This window comes from Neodiprion lecontei, chromosome 7 (assembly GCF_021901455.1).
Source record: "Neodiprion lecontei isolate iyNeoLeco1 chromosome 7, iyNeoLeco1.1, whole genome shotgun sequence".
Classification (NCBI taxonomy): Eukaryota; Metazoa; Arthropoda; class Insecta; order Hymenoptera; family Diprionidae; genus Neodiprion; species Neodiprion lecontei.
The window spans coordinates 13932977-13952794 of record NC_060266.1 but is presented as its reverse complement, the minus strand read 5'-3'; positions in this window follow the sequence as shown (position 1 = coordinate 13952794).

Genomic DNA, 19818 nt, shown 5'->3' with positions numbered 1-19818 from the left:
TTGCGATTTTCTCGAAAACGCCGAAGTTGTACGCCTTGCTATTTGCACATTATGTTGTTCTAATGGAGTACGAAAACTGTACAAAGTTTGAAGAAAATCCGTGATCCGAACGTCGCGTGTTCCCCTTGTAAGATGAGGATATCGAGGCTGAACATGATACAGAGGCTCGGAAAAGCCTAACTCGTTTTCTATATTTATTCTACGGATTGAGGATTCGTCTATTTCCCTAATAAAAGGAACAGACCTTGAGTCGTAAACATCCTGGAATCGTCCTGGATGTTGAACTCCTTGAACAGCAGGGGAGGGAACAGGGGAAGGCAGAGGAGTAGCAACTACTGGGACGCGAGGAGTAACAGCCGGCTCTCCAGAACCGCTCAACTGATGAACCGATTGAAGGGTCACAACAGTTGTCCGGAACAGGTCGTGTAGATTGGTCTCCGAACGTTCTTAAACCTCTCGATCCAATCTCCGCTGTTCCAATTAAAAAGCAAGTTCTCATTCTCGCTGTTCTTGTTGATTGGCGAGTTCTTGCTTTCGCTGCTCTTGTTAATTGGCGAGTTCTTGTTTTCGCTGCTCTTGTTGATCTAGAAGCAGCTGGAGAAGTTGTTGTTGGTGACGCTCAGCGGCTTCCTGTTGTTGGGTCATGATTCTCAGCAGATCAATCTGAGAGACCACCGAAGGTACTGGAAGAGGGTCCACTGAAGGCGCAGATATTGCTTCAGGGACTCGCGGATTTTTCGTGTTAGCAGAATCATCTCCACAACTCTCCCGTCGCCGAGAGCGTATCAAACGACTGTTGCTCATTGTTCATTTCACGCACTGAATTGACTCATTAAAAACTCTGTATCCCACTTCTGATACCAGTGTAACGTTCTTAGACGTTACGAAAATAAATAAGGATCCGTGAGTTTAATTAATGAGACAAAATCAAAGGCGTTAATAAAATGCTAAGAAAAAGCTTTAATTGTAGGGAACGTGTTTCTAGTTTCAAGTCTAAAACAAGACTGTTTTTACAATAATGTTGATTGACGCAGCAGCCTTATTCTTTTGAAAGACATAAGAGGTTTATAAACGTCTTTTATCTATGATATCTACTAGATCATTAAAAGGGGGCAAAACGGGTGATTTCACCCTTTGTAACAATATACATATATATGGTTGTATTGGTTGCTGGTCTCGTTTGAAACATCCGAATTGAATCTCTATGTATATATAGTTGCGCTGGGCGTCATGACTGTTTCGTGCAGTATAATCGTGATAAATGAAATCGCTGGCGACTTCATATAAGCATTGCGCTTGTGCTCAGGTACCACCGCTTGATTCGGTGTACCGGAAGGATTACCTTGTGTGAATCCAAGTATGTACAAGCAATCGGTAGATTACTTGCGTCATGCATTGCGCTTGCTCATTGGTACAACCGGGCTGCGCCGGTGTGCCTGGCAGGACGTACCGCGCTTATTGTTAGTGTACTTACAAGGTTATTCCGGCTCCCCAGCATGCAACAATCAGGAAGGATTTGAAGATACAAGATAATACAAGATCCAAGTACCAATCGAATTGCAGTGAGACCCCTTAGATTTATCCATCTCTCCGGAAACGCACAGAGAAAAGAAAAACAAAAAGAATGAACGACTGACCCCGAGTCGCCCGACTACTTGACTGACGCAGCCTGGCCCGCACTATTCCCGCCACCTTCATGCTCGTCTAAACACATGCAAAGACAATACAGAGATAGTCGGCGGCACGACGCATGTGTTCGTATACACGCGCGAGCGACCGATCGTGCCTGGGCACCTCTGACTATTCGTTTGACCGAACAGAATATGAAACAATTCCGTTTACATATTTGTCCAAAATAGTGCCTGATAATTGGCATTAGTAATATAATCCGTAATGATATGCAGTCACAAACGACTTACGTACAAGAATAAAACCTTCTTTCAATCCCATTTAATATCATAATTATCACCAGTATCATATTTCATTCATAACATCTAGCTTTGGTGTATGTTAGGTTTATTATGGTGGAATAAATTTCTTAGTCAGTTCTTCAATGTATGAAACAATATAAAGTATTTATTGTATATGATTAAGACTATTTGTACAACTGCCATGTTAATGCTCTAATGACTAGCATTATACTACCCTCGAGGCAACCGCCGCCGCGCCGTCTCCAGAAACTTCGAGAAGAATACATAGATCCGCCATCTCTCGATCTCTAATTCAAAATACAAATGTATGCACACATACTCAACAGTTATAAGTATAATTGAGTCTGTGTAAGTGACGAGTGTTCAGGATGAGCAAGCTCCATTGTCTACTGTTAGTCAGTCGGCGTTAGAGCCACACAGAGTCAGGACGTAATAAAGATTTAGTGTCCCTTTATTAAAAAAGTCATGACCTCGAAAAATCTTAAATTAATCGTTTATTTCGCACTTCCGTCATCGTTTTTCCGTGACGCCGATTGGCCTTCTGTCTGGCTGGATCACTGTGTGAACTATGCCGTTGATAGTTTATTTCCGGTATTCAAATTTCTCTTTTGTCAAGTTGAGAGGAAAGAAACGAATTGGCATATCAACAAGATACATCATACGTTGCTCAAGCATAATATAACAGATAAATATATAATTTATTTCTCTTTTACCGAAATTCGTAGTTTTTCAGTCACGGTACGATTCGAATTTTTGATAGTTATTACAGAGAGAATTATTTGTGATTTGCTTTCAACAAATCGTTCGACCCGAGCTGAGGTTGAACATCACGAGTCTTAGAAAGCAGCTTCTGAATCATGCTTGGTAAAAATCTTTTTAAGCGTGCAGATTCTCTTGACGGATGTATAATAGACTGGGCCAAAAAAATTCACTATTTTTTTTTTGAAAAATATATTGAGAATATCATTCAGTATGGCAAAAAAAAAATTTCATGAAATTTTAAGACCTTAATATTAACTTTAAGAGGTCTATCATCGCTATTTTTGATTTTTAGTAATAATTTGATGTTTTACGTCAGAACTGTCGAAATATTGAAGTGAAAAAATTTATGTTCACTTATCGCTTTATAAAATTAAATTCCCGAACTTCAATATTTCGACAGTTCCGACATAAAACATCAAATTATTATTAAAAATCAAAAATAGCGATGATAGACCTCTTAAAGTTAATATTAAGGGCTTAAAATTTCATGAAATTTTTTTTTTGCCATACTGAATGATATTCTCAATATATTTTTCAAAAAAAAAAAGTCAATTTTTTTGGCCCAGTCTAATGTATAACTATTCAATGTGATTAATTCGTTCGAGGCTGTGTCTAATCGAATAAAACCAGTCACTCTTGTACGCAACCGCTGGCTTCAAGGGAGTTCGAACCTTTCGTTTTTTTTTTTAATTTTATTTTGTTAAATGATTGAGTTGCATACGACTTGTAGATACAATCGTATGTAATAGTTAATGATTCTAATGTTCACATGAGTACATTCGATGTTTACGAATATCTAATGATTAAAACGAGAATGATTCTAATATTTACACGAGTACATTCGATGTTTACGAGTACTTATTGATCAAAACAAGAGGGATTCTGATATTTATCAAAACGAGTACCCTATGAAATATCTATACTGACAAATACGAGTAACTTGATAAAGATTTAATAAAAATATTACGAAAATGCCACGTAGAAAAAGTAATCGAACTGCCGAACAAGAGGAGTTCTAGCGCTTACGTAAAAACGGAAATAACTTGTCAAGAAGTTAACTTGAAAGTTTTCAAGAAATGTCGCCAAATATCGCAGGTTATAGTATCGTTTCAGATGACAAAAACAAAACTCAACGTAAATGTCAACGCCAAGGAAATGTTTGAAATACTGCAGGCCGTAGTCGTGTTTTGGTTCAAAATGTAAAAATAGCAAATCCTGACATCAGTCATGAAACGAATGGAAACTCGATTAATGTCGTGGATAGTGACATAGAACGGATAAGACATAGGAGCATAGTGAGTGTAGATATTGGAGATGAATCTAGAGTTGTTAATTTTTCTGAGCATCTTCCAAATTATAAACATACTCGCCGATTAAAATCAGGAAAAGAGGTTCATCTTCAAATATTCAAAACTTTAATATGTAATATTTACACGACATATTTGAGCATTATTGTGGGAGAATGATAATCTCATACATTCATTGTAATGCTACACACTTTTTTGCAGAAAAGGTTTGTAATAAAGGAAATTCGTTCAACGACTGCTGCAATCACGGCAGCGTTGTTCTCGATGCATCACCTCCCTTCCCCACCGATCTTGGTGCATTTTTTGAGAGAACTCATTCAAAGTCAACCAATTTTTATGCTCGAATAAGATGCGACAACAGCTCTTTTTCGTCTGCTTCGTTTAGCGCTCATCAGTGAATTTTGGCACAAGACGTCCTGGACCATACTGTATCAAAACCCAAGGACAAATTGACTCTCAGATCAATACATCATTACATTCTTCCCCAAATGAACGTCTGAGTTATGGTCAACTTTTTATAGTGGATTCTACCGAAGCGACAGAACATCGTTTCGACAGAAACTCCGAACTAGATGATAATATTTTACTTTACTAGAGAATAACATATCTGCGCAATCGTATAGAATGACGGAAGAAGAAATAGTAATTCAACAACAATTAGCGATAAGAAATAATGTACCTGTCACTAAGCTTCAAATGATGTTTACTTTGAGGCCAGGAGTAAATCGACGTGGATATAATTTTCAAAGAACGAATGAAGTAGTTGCCATTTTTTGTACCACGGCTGATGGTGAAACTCCAGAATCATACGTCAGTGTACGTAATAAACATACTAAGAATTTGCAAACAGTCACCACTACGGATCCAAACGTGGAGCCGTGGATTCCTCCTTTATTTTTTCCACATGGTTCACAAGGATGGCATTGCAATTTAATTCGTTTGAACAGCAATCGAAGAATATCTAAAGTCACATACGTGAAGTATTGCGTTGCCTTACGTGTCGAATTTAACCCGTTTATCATGGGTCGTCGATTGTTCCAACAATGGATAGCAGATAATTATGTCAAAATTTATGTTATGAAAAAGATAGAGTAGAGTACTACAAGACGCATCAAAAATAATTACGGGCAGAATCTTATAAGGCACAGTGCGGCCAAAGGCCCCTTTATGCGGCCAAAAGTCGAAAAAAAAAGTTTTTAGTTGGGGATATTTTATCATTGGCTTGGCTAAAGGAGTCCCCTAGGAGTCAGAAAACGTTCGTAGTAAGGTCCCTTGCCTCAAATCCCCCCCATAATCTCAATCTGAATATGGCCTTCGCCCGAACGCTACACGACGGTTAGGAAAGTGCGACTGGCGACGCGTCGGATAAACAGGCGTCAAATTTTTGTTTTTAAAGCGATTTGAACAAAACAAAATGGATTCTACAACTGAAGGTGAGTAAAATAAGTGTAAAAAATTCTGAATATAAATTCCTGAACAGTACATTCTTAGAAGGAGATATGTAAGGACTATTTTTTGGTTATTTTTCTCGAATTGAATGGATTTGATTGAGTGAATACTTTTTTATCTTACTACATCTTGCTCTCTAAGTCATTTGAGGTTTTAGGTAAAAGTATTATGTACTAATTAAAATCAATTTTAGCTGCCCGTTGCTGCCCGTTCACTTTTTGTGCACTGTATTACAAAAAAAAAAGTAAGATATTCGTTCTAACGATCACAGTAATACATGAAAAACAAAATGAAATAAAGCATAGAATTCAAAAACCAAAGTGAAAAACAAAGATAAAAGTGAGCCCTCGAAGGAAAACACATCCATACAGTAAATCAAAAGAATATGAGAAAGAGAGAGGGGGTTATACGCAGCTGCGATGTTGACACGCCAAAAGCTGGTAGTGGTACCTCAAATGACGGAAACACCGTTCGAGGTTTTTTGAAAACTAAAAAAAAGCTGCACAAATAACAGGAGTTGACGAATATATTATATATCGTTTTTATATTATATTGCAAACTATTGCATGTGGTCATGCTATTGATGATAACAATTTTTGGCAGTATGCAGTAAAATTAGCTAAAGACATTGTACAACAATATCCCTGGTATTATATGCCCACATTGGTTCACAAACTTTTGATTCATGGCCCCGAAATAATAAAACATTCGGTGTTACCGATCGGTCAAATGTCCGAAGATGCGCAGGAAGCCTGTAATAAATTTTTCAAGATCTACCGCATGAATTTCGCAAGAAAACATTATCGTCAAAAAACGTTGGAGGATGTTTTCAAACGATTTTTGATTGCGTCTGATCCACAAATCTCCAGCTGTCGGAGATTACCCATGAAACCACTAAAATCTTTATCTGAAGACTGTATTAATTTGTTAGCTCCTCCAACTGTGAATAATCAAACGGAACTACAATATTATGACAGTTCTTCGGCTTTAGAAACCGATACAGATATAGAAGATTGCAACTGTGACGAGATTAGCAATGCAAATCTTTTCATGTAATATTATTTTCTACACCTAACTTTTGAATATTTTATCCATTACGCTTCTGAATTCTTCATGTGTAATGTGAGTTACTATGGTAAATGTCGATAAAAATATAATAATTTTTTCAAAATTTTTTCCTGTATAACATCGCCATATTGCACCCCGCCATTTTTAATTTGTTTATTCTTAATTACATACCCTAATAATCTCAAAACAAAGACTTTTAATCAATCGCCGAATTCATTTAATTTTTTATAATTTTTTTTTGTACGATATGACGCCATACTAGGTCGGCCATCTTGAATTTGCTAATTCTGATGATGAATTCATAATCAGTGACCCCAAAAACCCTGATATACTAATTTGTGGATCATTCTCTACATTTTTCGACTTTTGGCCGCATAAAGGGGCCTTTGGCCGCACTGTGCAACGGGCTTGTAGATTACCTGTAAACTACAGCGAGTCTTACAAACGGTCGTGTTGGAAAAACGATTATTCTTTTTTCGACATTTATTGGTTCTCCTCGCAATATGTTATAAAATTATCAAGATGCTATGGCTATTGTACGGAAATATGGTAAACCAGATCTTTTTGTAACAATGACGTACAATCCCAAATGTAAAGAATTTGAAGAAAATCTTCTTTATGTTCAACAAGCGGCCTGTAGACCGGATCTTTGCGCGCGCATTTTCAATATAAAGAAGAATTATCTGATTGATCTAATAGTCAAACAAAAATGTTTTGAAGCAGTAGCAGCATATGTGGATGTTATAGAATTTAAAAAATGAGGTTTTCCACACATGCATACGTTGATCACCTTATAACAAAATTACAAAATAACGATCCTTGAGGTAGTTGATCGTTACATTTCTGCTGAAATTTTCGATTCTGATGGAAATCCTGTTTTGTATCACATGGTTATGAAACACATGATATATGGACCATGTGGTAATTGGTGTTTGGTAGATGATAAGTGTTCGAAACACTATCCCAAACCAGTATATCAGGAAACAACAATGAATGAAAATGGATATCCGTCATATTATCATCGTCGTCGTGATCTTGGTGACACATTTTTCGAACGTCCTGGTGGATATAAAGTGAACAATCGTCACACTGTATCATATTGCCCAACGCTTTTGCGACTACTGAATTGTCATATTAATGTGGAAGTTGTTTCAAGCATCAAGTCTGTAAAATATCTATATAAATATATTTATAAACGTCATGACGCAGCAACTACTATAAATTATCGAAGAACCTTGAGTAGATGATGTCATTAATCATGACGAAATAAGCGATTATATCGATGCTCGATATGTTGGACCCGTGGAGGCATATTGGCGTATATCAAGTAAACTTTTACATGACACAAGTCGTACTGTTGTGCGGTTCACCTGTACACCTTCAAATCGATCAAAGTTTGATAGTAAGTAACGCAGCAAATGAAAATAAAATAACCTCTATACTGGACCAAGAAACCATGCCAACAGCCTACTTTGACTTGAAATCCCGTGATGTGCAAGCCACAAAATACTTGTCCGTCGATGTATCGTCTCATTTCACATTCAAAAAACAAATATATAAAGGTGAAACGGTGAATTCTTGGCAAATACGAAAATCTTATTTCAATTGCATTGGACGGATGTACGCCGTTAGTCCGACTCAAGTGGAATTGTTCCACTTACGATTGGTATTCTTAACAGTGAATGGGGAGACAAGTTTCCAACACTTGAGAACAATAAACGGAGAAGTTCAACAAACATTTTCATCGGCATGTTTGCAACTAGTTCTCATTGAAGACGACGACGAATGGAGTCGGGCGATGCATGAAGCAGAAGTTTGGATGATGCCCCGACAATCAAGAAAATTATTTGTTCGTATCCTAACACATTATTGTCACCCCCTTTATTCCGAACAACTTTGGGACGAATTCAAAATTTCAATATCAGACGATTATATACGACAAGTAGGTACAAACAAAGGACAAAAAAAATCGTATGAACAAATCAATTCAATACTTGGTATTGAAGGCTTAGATATTATATTTTAGATTTCCCTAACATAATGAAATCAGTAGAAATGAATAGCATTGACGATGATATATCGCTACAGCAGCTAATCAACACAGGACAAACGTATTACACAAAACTGAATAAAAAGCAAAAAGAATTTGTTGACATTGTTCTTCGCACGATAGATAATAAAAACAAGTACGACGCATTAAAATATTATTATATCGATAGACTCGGAGGATCTGGAAAAACTTTCCTATATGTAACTTTGTGGTATATTTTGACAGGTAAAAATATGCATGTATCTACAATGGCATTTACCCGAATTGCCGCTGTATTACTTTCTAAAGGTCGCGCAGTTCATAAAATCTTCAGATTGCCAGTCCCGTTGTTTTCGGACTCATCAACGAACATTAAATTACAATCGAAAGAAGCAAGGAATTTGAAAGAAACTGATGTTTGATGATGACACTCGTGAATTGATGGATAGAACTCTGCGTGACATTATGAAAAATAATTCGCCATTTGGTGGAAAAATTGTTATTCTGGGCGGTGATTTTAGATAACTCTTACCAATTAAAATGCACAGTACTCGCAGTGAAACAATAAACCTTTTAATTAAATTTAGTGTGCTATGGCGACATTTTTATAAGTATTCTCTAACACAGAAAATGCGTACCGAATCGCAGAAAATTGAGTTTTTCAAATTTTTGATTGACTATGGCGACGGACGTTTAAATTAAATCAATGACAATATCGCTATTCCATATCGTTGTTTGGCAAATAATGACGCTGATATAGTACAGAACACTTTTGGCAATCTGATAAGTCAAAAACAATACAAGAAAACGGCGAAATGCGCAATATTGTCTGCAAGAAATATTGATGTGGATGAAATTAAAGAGAGGGTTGTGAAACTTCTAGATATCGAGAGTGAAAAAGTGTATACAAATGTAGATAGCACCGAAAATTGTGAAGGCACTGAAAATTTTAGCCACACTCTTCTACTAGAATACTTGAATACTTTGAATCCACCCTCGCTCCCCCCACATGAATTACGATTAAGACAAAATACTGTCGTCATGATAATTAGAAATCTTAGTATTTACGAAGGACTTTGTAACTGTACCAGATTAATGGTTTTGAATTTAACAAATAATCTACTTCGTTGTGAAATTCTTACTCGTGATCATGCCGGAGAAATTGTGTTCTTGAATCGCATCACGTTATGTTGTGAAAACAATTATTCATTCATACTGAATTTGAGACAATTCCAAAAAAATTAGCTCTTGCCCTGATAATTAATAAATCGCAAGCACAAACTTTCTTCAAAGTAGCACTTGATCTACGCAAAGATGTATTTAACCATGGACAATTATATGTTGCTTGTTCCCGAGTTTGTTCATGGGATTCGTTGAAAATTTATTTAGGCAACCAACGTGACAGCACATGTGTAAAAAATTATGTATGTCAAGAACTCTATGAATAAGAATTATATTTTATACAATAAATACGAAAATAATACTAATATTGCAATAAAAATGATATCTGGTACATATCGTTTGCATATCGTTATATTTTATTGAGGTATTCATTTATCTGCAAAAAGAGAGAAGACCTATAATTAAGAGTTGAGAGTTTCCACACAATAAAAAATTGCATTGAGCACGAATGTGAAAGAAAATTATATTCCAAAGAAATTGTGCATAAACTTTAATTTAAAATAAGTATTTGTTTCTTAGATATGCAGGTCAGTGAAAAAACGTCAATTTGTTTACGTTACTTCGATTAAAAATGACTGATATTGTTGCAAAAACTACAAAACACCGTGGAAAAGTGACTACGTCTTCCGAAAATCCCGGAAGCAGCAGTAAGTATACATAGTACAGTTATTACTTATTTTTCTTTACCATTTTATCATAACTCTCGGCATGCGAGAGTCAACAGCACTATACAGGACGATTCAGAATCCATAGATGAAAATTCACGATCAAATTTCGCGTTAAATTTTAATGATAAGATCCTTTTTAAAAAAATTCTTGAGATCTATAACTCTATATTGATGTTTTCCATCGATCAGAATCAACGCTTCTTTATTTTTGTCATTCAGGTCGTCAAATCGGTGATTCCTGACGTCCGAGACTACACTTCGTAATTATCACGGTCCAAGTCGTCAAGACGGTAAATATTGTCGTTGAGAAAGTATCTGTCGACCTGGACCAAAAAAATTACGGAGCACTGATCTTGCTCGACGGGAAATACGGTTCCGATGACTTATTGGAAAATTAAAATTATGTAACGCTGATCCTGGACGACTAACAAAACCGATAGACGACTTGCACAAGAAAGATTAGCGAGTTATATCGTTATATTCTATTTTGATATTCGTTTGATTTTTAATTTGTTAGGCTCTGTGGACTCCGATTCATGGTTGGATGACTCAGGAACCATCGAAAATCAAGAAAACACGTACATATTGGACTGCAATATTGAAGAGATAAAGTACACCCCGAACGAACACTTACATGCAATCCAAGCATACGATTGTAGCGTGTAGGTAATATATATTATATACACTTACATAGGGTAGTTCAGAAGCCTCGGGGCCAGCGTCACGAATAATTCATTGTCGAATTCTCAGACGAATAGTCTTTGCCAAAAACTTGGAGAGACCAACGGTGTCTGACTTATTGAATAGCTTAGCTGATCATTTAGAGAACTGTACCTACACTGACCAATACAGTTTCAGCAAATGTAAACAACTAAGACAGTGTCCACGATATGATGGAAAAACTGGAATTCCACGGACACCGACCTACACGACCCGACGACTCTCAATCTCGCCGATCTTCGCATCTAAAGATAAACTAATTCGAGTAGTCTTCTTCAAAATCATTACAAATTTTGCAGAACGTTTTATGTAACAAAAACGAGTGGCAAGCTCCATTAGCTACTGTCCACCCTTCAATATTGTTTTCTAAGAATATCAACATCAATATTCTCATAAAGTTCCATGGCAAAATTGAGCAGGATAGAATTGGTGCCTAGCTGAAGACAATAACCTTGGGTATTCAGAGAGACACTCTCCTGTCTTCAGCTTGGCCCCCAAAACATATTTTTGCGAGTTTTAGGATTAGAGCTAGATAGCGCATGTGATTCAACTGATACGTAGCGTAGAATCGTGTCCTTAATATAATTACCTTTAATCTCAAAAGAGTAGGAACAATAGTCGTTCAGGAAAGATGTTTCTAACTGCATAATTTCTAGTTATATGTTATCCAAATATTATTAAGATAGTACAATACTTGGTGAGAAGCGTAATCACAATCAGATACTTTATGATTATACTTTCTTTATCCGATTTTCCTTTGATATCATTCATTCATTTCACAATTGATCGTTTGAAGAATGTATGTTTTCTTTTACCAATTAAAATCATATTAAACCATTTATTTTAAACGATAACCTATCCCACTTCATTATAAATTGGCCTCTACCATTTAAACAACTCTCACAGACCTGTATAGGACTAGACAACAACGTATCCACATTACCGGCTTATCGAGAGGTGTTTCTTAGTTTTTAATTTTCATTCATTGTCGTTACGTGGGAGCATCTTTGGTTATTTATAATCATTAACTACCACTCCTCTGCACACCCCCACTCCTACGTGACGCACGTTTGTACCCGAACTTATCCTATTGAAGAATATTGGAAGAACGACAAACAATTGCATTGGTGAGTCTCATTATAGTTACACTACATAAAATTGATGTCAATTTTGATGAAAAAAGCGATCATATTTGGCGACAAAAAATTGTGGTGATCAAATATATATTGACTTAAAAAAATATTCCTCAATTCGATAGACCAAAAAAAAAGATATAATTGAAACATCAAATAAATAGAATTTAGAATAATTTGGAATAAATGAATAATGCAGAAAAAATAATGTTGAGTGGTATGTTGAGACAGAACGATTTTCTTTTATCCGAAAAGTTCCCCCCGACGCGGCTGGGTCAGAGCTGTCGGGGCTTATGAGACGTAACTCAATCCTTTTTAATTTGAAAGAACAAATAATTAACCTGGGTGCCAACTGGTTTCTTTTAATGATTTTTGATCCAAATTTTACTATAGAATTACATACAGATGCTAGCTCAGTTGGTTACGGTGCAATTTTCATCCAAAAAGTTGGTGGAAAGGCCCATGTTGTAGCTTATTTTAGCAAAAGAACTACAGAAATAGAGTCGCGATATCATTCGTATGAATTGGAAACACTTGCTGTTGTGAATGCTATTAGGAATTTTCGGCATTATTTACATGGTAGAAAATTTACAGTAGTTACAGATTGTAATTCTCTCAAGGCATCTCGTGCAAAACTTGACTTATCCCCAAGAGTTTATAGATGGTGGGCATTTTTACAGTCATTCGACTTTGATATTGTTTATCGAGAAGGAAAAAATCTATCACATGCAGATTTCTTTTCTCGAAATCCTTTACCTGAGAATGACAAACTGAATGTTGAAACTGTTGAGCAAAAACGTATAAATTTTTCAAACATTTTTCTCAGTTGGTTAGAAGCGGAGCAGCAGAAGGATGCCGAAATTCGTGATCTTATTTCTAAATTAGAAAACGATGAGCTTGACTCAAATGTTTCTAACACATACGAACTTAAATCTGGAATTTTGTTCAGAAAAATACAGCGAAATAATGACACTCGTATTTTACCAATAATCCCTAAAGCTTTTCAGTGGTCTATGATAAATCATGTTCATGAATCGATTATTCATTTGGGATGGCATAAAACTTTAGAGAAGGCTTACCAACATTATTGGTTTTCTAATATGTCCAAATATGTCCGAAAATTTGTCGAAAATTGCATTACTTGCCGAATTTCCAAATCTACTTCTGGTAAAATTCAAGCTGAATTACATCCAATCCGAAAGAGTATTCCTTGGCATACTCCTCATATTGATGTTACTGGAAAGCTTAGTGGCAAAAGTAATATTAAAGAATATGTTTTTGTGTTTATTGATGCCTTTACTAAGTTTGTTTTTCTTTACCATACTCTTTCTATTGATGCTGTAAGTGCTATAAAAGCTTTAAAATCAATCGTCACATTATTTGGAGCACCGGTTCGTGTGATTGCTGATCAGGGGAGATGTTTGGCAAACAAAAATTTTCGTGATTTTTGTGCTTCCCATTGCATTAATCTTCATTTGATTGCTACTGGTACTAGTCGAGGCAATGGTCAAGTCGAACGTGTTATGAGTACACTTAAAAATATGCTCACTTCTGTTGAGGTTGATAATAATAGATCTTGGCAGGATTCTCTTGGAGATATTCAACTGGCACTGAATTGTTCCGTCAGTAGTGTGACTGAAGCTACTCCTCTGGAATTGATGATTGGTCGCGTAGCCAGACCGTTGAATCTGTTACCGATTACTGATTGTGAAAAAGAAATTGACTTATCGGAAATCAGAGAGCGAGCAGCCAATATGATTGAGATTAACTCGCAAATTGAAAAATCGCGATTTGATGCCCGAAAGGCAAAATTTTTAAAATTTTCTGTTGGGGATTATGTTTTAATTGAAAATCACGAAAGAAATCAAACAAAATTGAATTCAAAATTTAAAGGGCCATTTCGTGTTATTGAAGTGTTAGACGGAGATCGGTACATTTTAAAATCTCTAAATTGCAATCGAACGTACAAATACGCTCATGACCGTCTTCGAGCAATGCCTGACTGTTCTGTACCTTCAGAATTGGATATTGATTTTAATAAATCTTCTGAAGAGTCATTGAGTATTCAAGGTATTAAATTACAAATTTAATGTGTTATTTTTGGATTAATAACCTGTGACATCCTTGTTGGCGCACCTGTTATAAGAAATTCATCAGAATATTGGAGTAGGAAATGATTGTCATTCCCTTTGGTTTGAGCTTGATCCTAGTGAACACATTCATTACGCTTATTAGTTGCAAGTCAAAAAAAAAAAAACCTTACTCATTTCGGTGAGCGGAGATGGCGCAATGTAACGGCTAATGGTGTGGTGCTGTCGCATGAGGCGACTGTGTGTGAAAATGTTGATGTATGGACGGCTTGACGTTGGCATACGATCACATATGTGAAGCCTAATTGATAATTGGCAATGTGTGTGGAAATTACATGTCTGGATAAAAATATAAGTCTCATGAGAGGAATGCAAGTCCTTTGAGAAGATTGTAGTTCTTGCTCTTGTGGAAAGAAGATGATTTCTATGAAATGGGGTGTTGTCAACAGTTTGTCGCCGGACTTGTTATTTAGTACGGAATTTGTTATAACTTATGGATTTGTTAAAGCACATCGTGATTTTTGGAATAGTAATATGATCAGGTTGGCCGAACGGTCTAAATATCTTTTAATTTTTGTATTACAGCACACGAGGACGTGTGATTGTCAGGATTAGCCGTGTCAAGGATAATGAAATGAATAACGAGGAGGATTATCACCGCTTTCTTCTATTCGGTCTCCAGAGAAACTACGGCAAAGATCAATAACAGAATAAACATTGAGCATTTTGGATCTTGTTATAAACGTTGAATTTTAAAAAGCTTTGTTCAATAAGTTAAGTTCCGTTTTTATCTTGTAAAAGAATAAAAAGGTGGTTCATCATGCGTCCCACACGCAAAACACAAAGTTCGCGAGTGTTATCTGGCCGTTCTCCGACATATATATATATATATCTTGAATCCTGGGTGACTTAGCTTACCGTGTGCCTCTGTGTCTGTCTACCCGCCTACACTCAAGCGCGCGTGACGTCAAGGAAACGAATCTCCTGTCACACTCTCCCTTCTCAGACCTTGACGTCACGGGGCCCCGGTCTCACTTGAATTACCTTTGTTCGTTAGATGCCTGACTGCTGGCTAGCGGAAGAAACAAACTTGGAAAAGGCATCATTAATACAATGACTATCGTTCTTACTCTGCATAAGTACGATTCAGAACATATAAATTATCACAAACACATATATCATTGGTTTATTAATGGCTGGGCGGACGAGAGCCTGATAGGCTTGTGGCGCTTTTTTGCGACAGTTAGAGCGGCGTGGTGGCTTTACAGTCTCAACGCTTGGCAGCCTCTTCCAAAACGTCATCCCCCACGAGAAGAGTTTTGATGCTATTCGGGAGATCGACTTCCTTTCGAAAGTTGGACTTTAGTCTCCTTCTGAAGGCTGTTTCTTCCTCGTCGACATAAGTACTTATGACAGTCGGGGATCAACCAAGTAGGCCAGGCAACGTAATTTAGTGTCAACCAGTCGGAGATTCCCGCGTATCGAGTATTACAGTCGGGGCACTGCGGACTATACAAACTATTGTCGAAACCGCATCCGGTGCAACGGTTGAGGGCCAATTCATTGTCTACTCCATGAGGATAGGTACAGTCCTCGGCGTCAAAACTCATCGACTTCACAAACCAAGCAGAAACCCGGGCGGTAAGGTGGTTTGCAGTCCTTGGCTTGATGACCGGCGGCTCGGCAATTGACGCAGTCAGCTAGTCGGCGTTTCGCGGCTTGAGTGACGTAGGTTAGGTTCCCCGCGTCACCTTCTTGGCGTCATTTCTCTCGGTTAGCATTCTCGCCTGGCGTTGTCGTTGATTGAGCCGCCAGAGGCTTCCTCGCTCGAAGGTGGCGGTTGGGGATTTTAACTTCGACCACGGGCTCTGAAGACTCCGAGGACTCAGAGGACTCCGAAGACTCTGAAGACTCTGAAGACGACTCCTCGATTTCTCGGAGCTCTCCTATTTGCGATTTAAGCCGCGCAAATTCCTTTTCCGCCTGTTCAGCTTTTCGTCGAATTTCGTTCTCCAAGTCAAGACGATGGTTACGAATAACTTTGACGTTAGTTTACTTAAGGGTTGCTGAGGCCAAGGCTCCGTCTCCTGACATTCTGCTTTCTTGATTCTGGGCCTGTAGAGGTTAGTCGGGTTTTACGCACGTACCACGTCTAGGTATTTTGAAATCAGTAACATAATATTTACCAACAGCTTTTCCTTTTTCATCAACCAGCCGACTGTCATGGGCCCTACATTTTTTTTTATAATTGCCGGACCGAGAAATCGGTGAGCCAATTTTGCGTTGTAACTCCCGGCTTTATTGCTCAATTTCTTATTAGGGTAGAATATCTCCATACCAGGCGTTAGCTTGATTTCCGAAACTCTCTTAGGATTTGCTTTAGCAAGACGGTCGTTCGTATATTCCTTCCATTTGATTTCTATCTTACGTCTAAATTCGTCTATTTTGTTTGTATGCCCCAACCATTCCGTGGTTGCTTGGGTCAACTTCAATTCTGGGGGTTCAGACGCTCGGTCGTGTTTCGCACTAGCTTCCCGGCCTTGATTTAGGTGAAAAGGGGAGATTCGACTACCAGCATGGGGGACCATATTATGAGCGAACTGAAGTTTAGACAAATATTGATCCCACTCGTTCTGGTCGTTCTTAATGAAGGCAGTGATCATGGGTTTGATCGTGCGATTCACACGCTCGACGGGGTTCGCCTGCGGGTGAGCTAGAGGAGTGGTCACATGTGTCACACCTCTCGCAATCAAATAATCTCTAACATCGCGATTCACGTATTCGGTACCATTATCGGTGAGGACCGAATAAGGTACTCCCCACCTATCGAATAAAGTATCTAGAGCACGAACGATCGTCGCTCCCTTTTTATTCTTCGTCGGGAATAGTTCGAAATATTTTGTATATAGGTCTAACACGACAATAATATGAGCATTTCCCTTCTTCGACCTGGTGGTCATGTCAATGGTATCGACCGATATAATTGACCACGGGCTTTGCAACGGTCGAGAGCTTAGAGGACCTTTCAGGTGGTGTTGATTATCCTTCACTCGCACACAGACATCGCACTCGTCTACGTGTGTTTTTACGTCCAAAGTCATTCCTGGCCAATAATATTTTTGACGAATGCGGTTAAGAGTTTTATCGCGACCTAAATCACCTGTCGAAGGCATCGCGTGATTTTCTTCCAACACCTCCAGCATCTTACCTAGTTCTATGACGATTTTCCAGGGGTTTTCGTCATCAACATATAATTTTGCGTAATCTGACCGGTAATACATAAGCTTGTTATTTTCCATTTTCCATTCGGGAAAACGATCTGTAGTTTTCTCACCTAACTCACGTTTTGTTTCGTACTAATCTTGATTGCGGATAGAGTTTAATTGTATTTTGCTCTCCCGGGCCTCGTCGTTAACTTTTTTCGATCCCAGAAGGTTCACGTCGACATTAAACATTCGCGAAAGCGAGTCCGGCGCTTCATTAGTCGTTCCACGTCTATGCTCGATCTCGATATTGTGTTGCAAGAGGTAAATGGCCCATCTGGCCAGGCGACCTACCGGATTTTTTAACCCGTGCAGCCAACGAAGCGCTTGGTGGTCGGTAACGACTCTAAATGGCATACCCTCTAAATAACAGCGCAGTTTTTCGATGGACCAGACTACCGCGAAGCATTCCTTTTTCGTAGTCGTGTAGTGAATTTCCGCGCCACGCAATGGTCGACTTAACGCTTCGATCAAAAGTTCCTTATCCTATTCCTTGTCCTTTTGGACTAAAATCGCCCCAAGGCCAAAGTCGCTCGCGTCGTTATACAAGATGAATTTTTGTCCAGGTATTGGGACGTATAGTCGCTGTGTGTTCCTTAGAGCCTCTTTAACCTCATCGAAGGATTTTTGTTCGCCCTCAGTCCACCGCCACGGAATGTTAGGGCTCGTCAATTCATTCAGTGGCCCCTGAATACGTGCAATGTTCTTTAGATGGCGATGGTACCAATTCACTAGACCATTAAATTGACGCAATTGCGTGTGATCTTTAGGTACTGGTAATTCGATGATCGGTTTAATTTTCTCAGGATTTGGTCGAATTCCCTTCTCGTTAATAATATACCCAATATATTTGACTTCCTTGCAGGCGAAACTGCCATTTACCCGATTAATTTTTAATTCAGCCTCACGCAACACCTCGATCAGAGTTGACAAAAGTAGTAAATGCTCTTCGAAGTCATCGCTGACGACAATCCAGTCGTTCAGATAGACGAATATTTGGTCGATCAGGTAGGCGGAGAATTTAGGTCGATTACAATTTGTCTAATACGTGTTTTTAATTGGTCCATTAGGCGCTGTAGCGTCGCTGGTACGCCGGTCGGGCCGTAGGGCATTCGAAGCCACTCTAGTAATCCCATACCTTCGACAACAAAGGCTGTAAGCTTCCTGCTGTCAGGATGCATCGGTACTTGGTGAAAAGCTTCGCTCATATCCAAGGTCAAGATAAACGTGGCTTTGTGCAACTGGCTTAGGATTGGTCCCATTTGTGGCAATGGATGTGCGGGTTTTTTCGTTTTGGAATTAAGCATCCTATAGTCGATACAGAATCTCAATCCGCCGTTGGCTTTGGGGGCTACGACGGGTGGGCTTTCCCAGCTACTATGGCTTTCCTGGACATATCCTTCCTTTAACAAACGGTCGACCTCTTCGCGGATGAAGTCGCGTACTACCTCGCTGCGGCGATACGGTTTTTGCCTATGGAGGCGTTGTGTCTGATAACTCGATTACGTGTTCGACTGAATCGGTCATTTCCGTTTGAACGTCAGCAAACTTAACAAATTCTTGATCTAAGAAAATTTTGAGAATCTGCACTTGACTGGCCGACAAGAAGCTCAAGTTCGTCGGGAAAACGAATCGTTGTGACAATGGATGAGAGTATTTACTGCCCGCCAGCGTCCACATTCTGTTGCACGGATCAAACATGACCTTGAACGATAACCAGAAATGCCGAGAATTAGGTCGCCCGATAATCCCGGGAAGATACTGAACCATTGTGGACTGTACACATTGGCAACGTCAATAACAAAACACGTACCGCCCTCGGTCCTTACAACAGAGTTATTGCCAATATGTACGCTTGTCCCTAACGTAGAATCTGGTTCCACTGCTTTTACTTGTTTGTCCTTAACGCGCTCGTACGCGTCCTTACTGAGGTATGAGCGGTCGCTACCGCTGTCGATTATCCCTTGAATTTGTTCCCCGAAAATTAATATTTCGATTGGGATTTTTACCGCTTTTATCGGTTCTTTCACACCGTTTCCTGGACAGAAAATTCGGCGTTACGCTAATCGGTGGACGAATTTTTGCGCGAAACTCTGTGGCCTCCAATTTCTAAGAGTTCCTTCCTGCGCATTAGCCCGGTCGCTTTGACTGATGTCGGTGCTCGCTTCGGAATGACCGATTATTCTGAGGCTGAACTCTTCCTGTATGGGGACCAG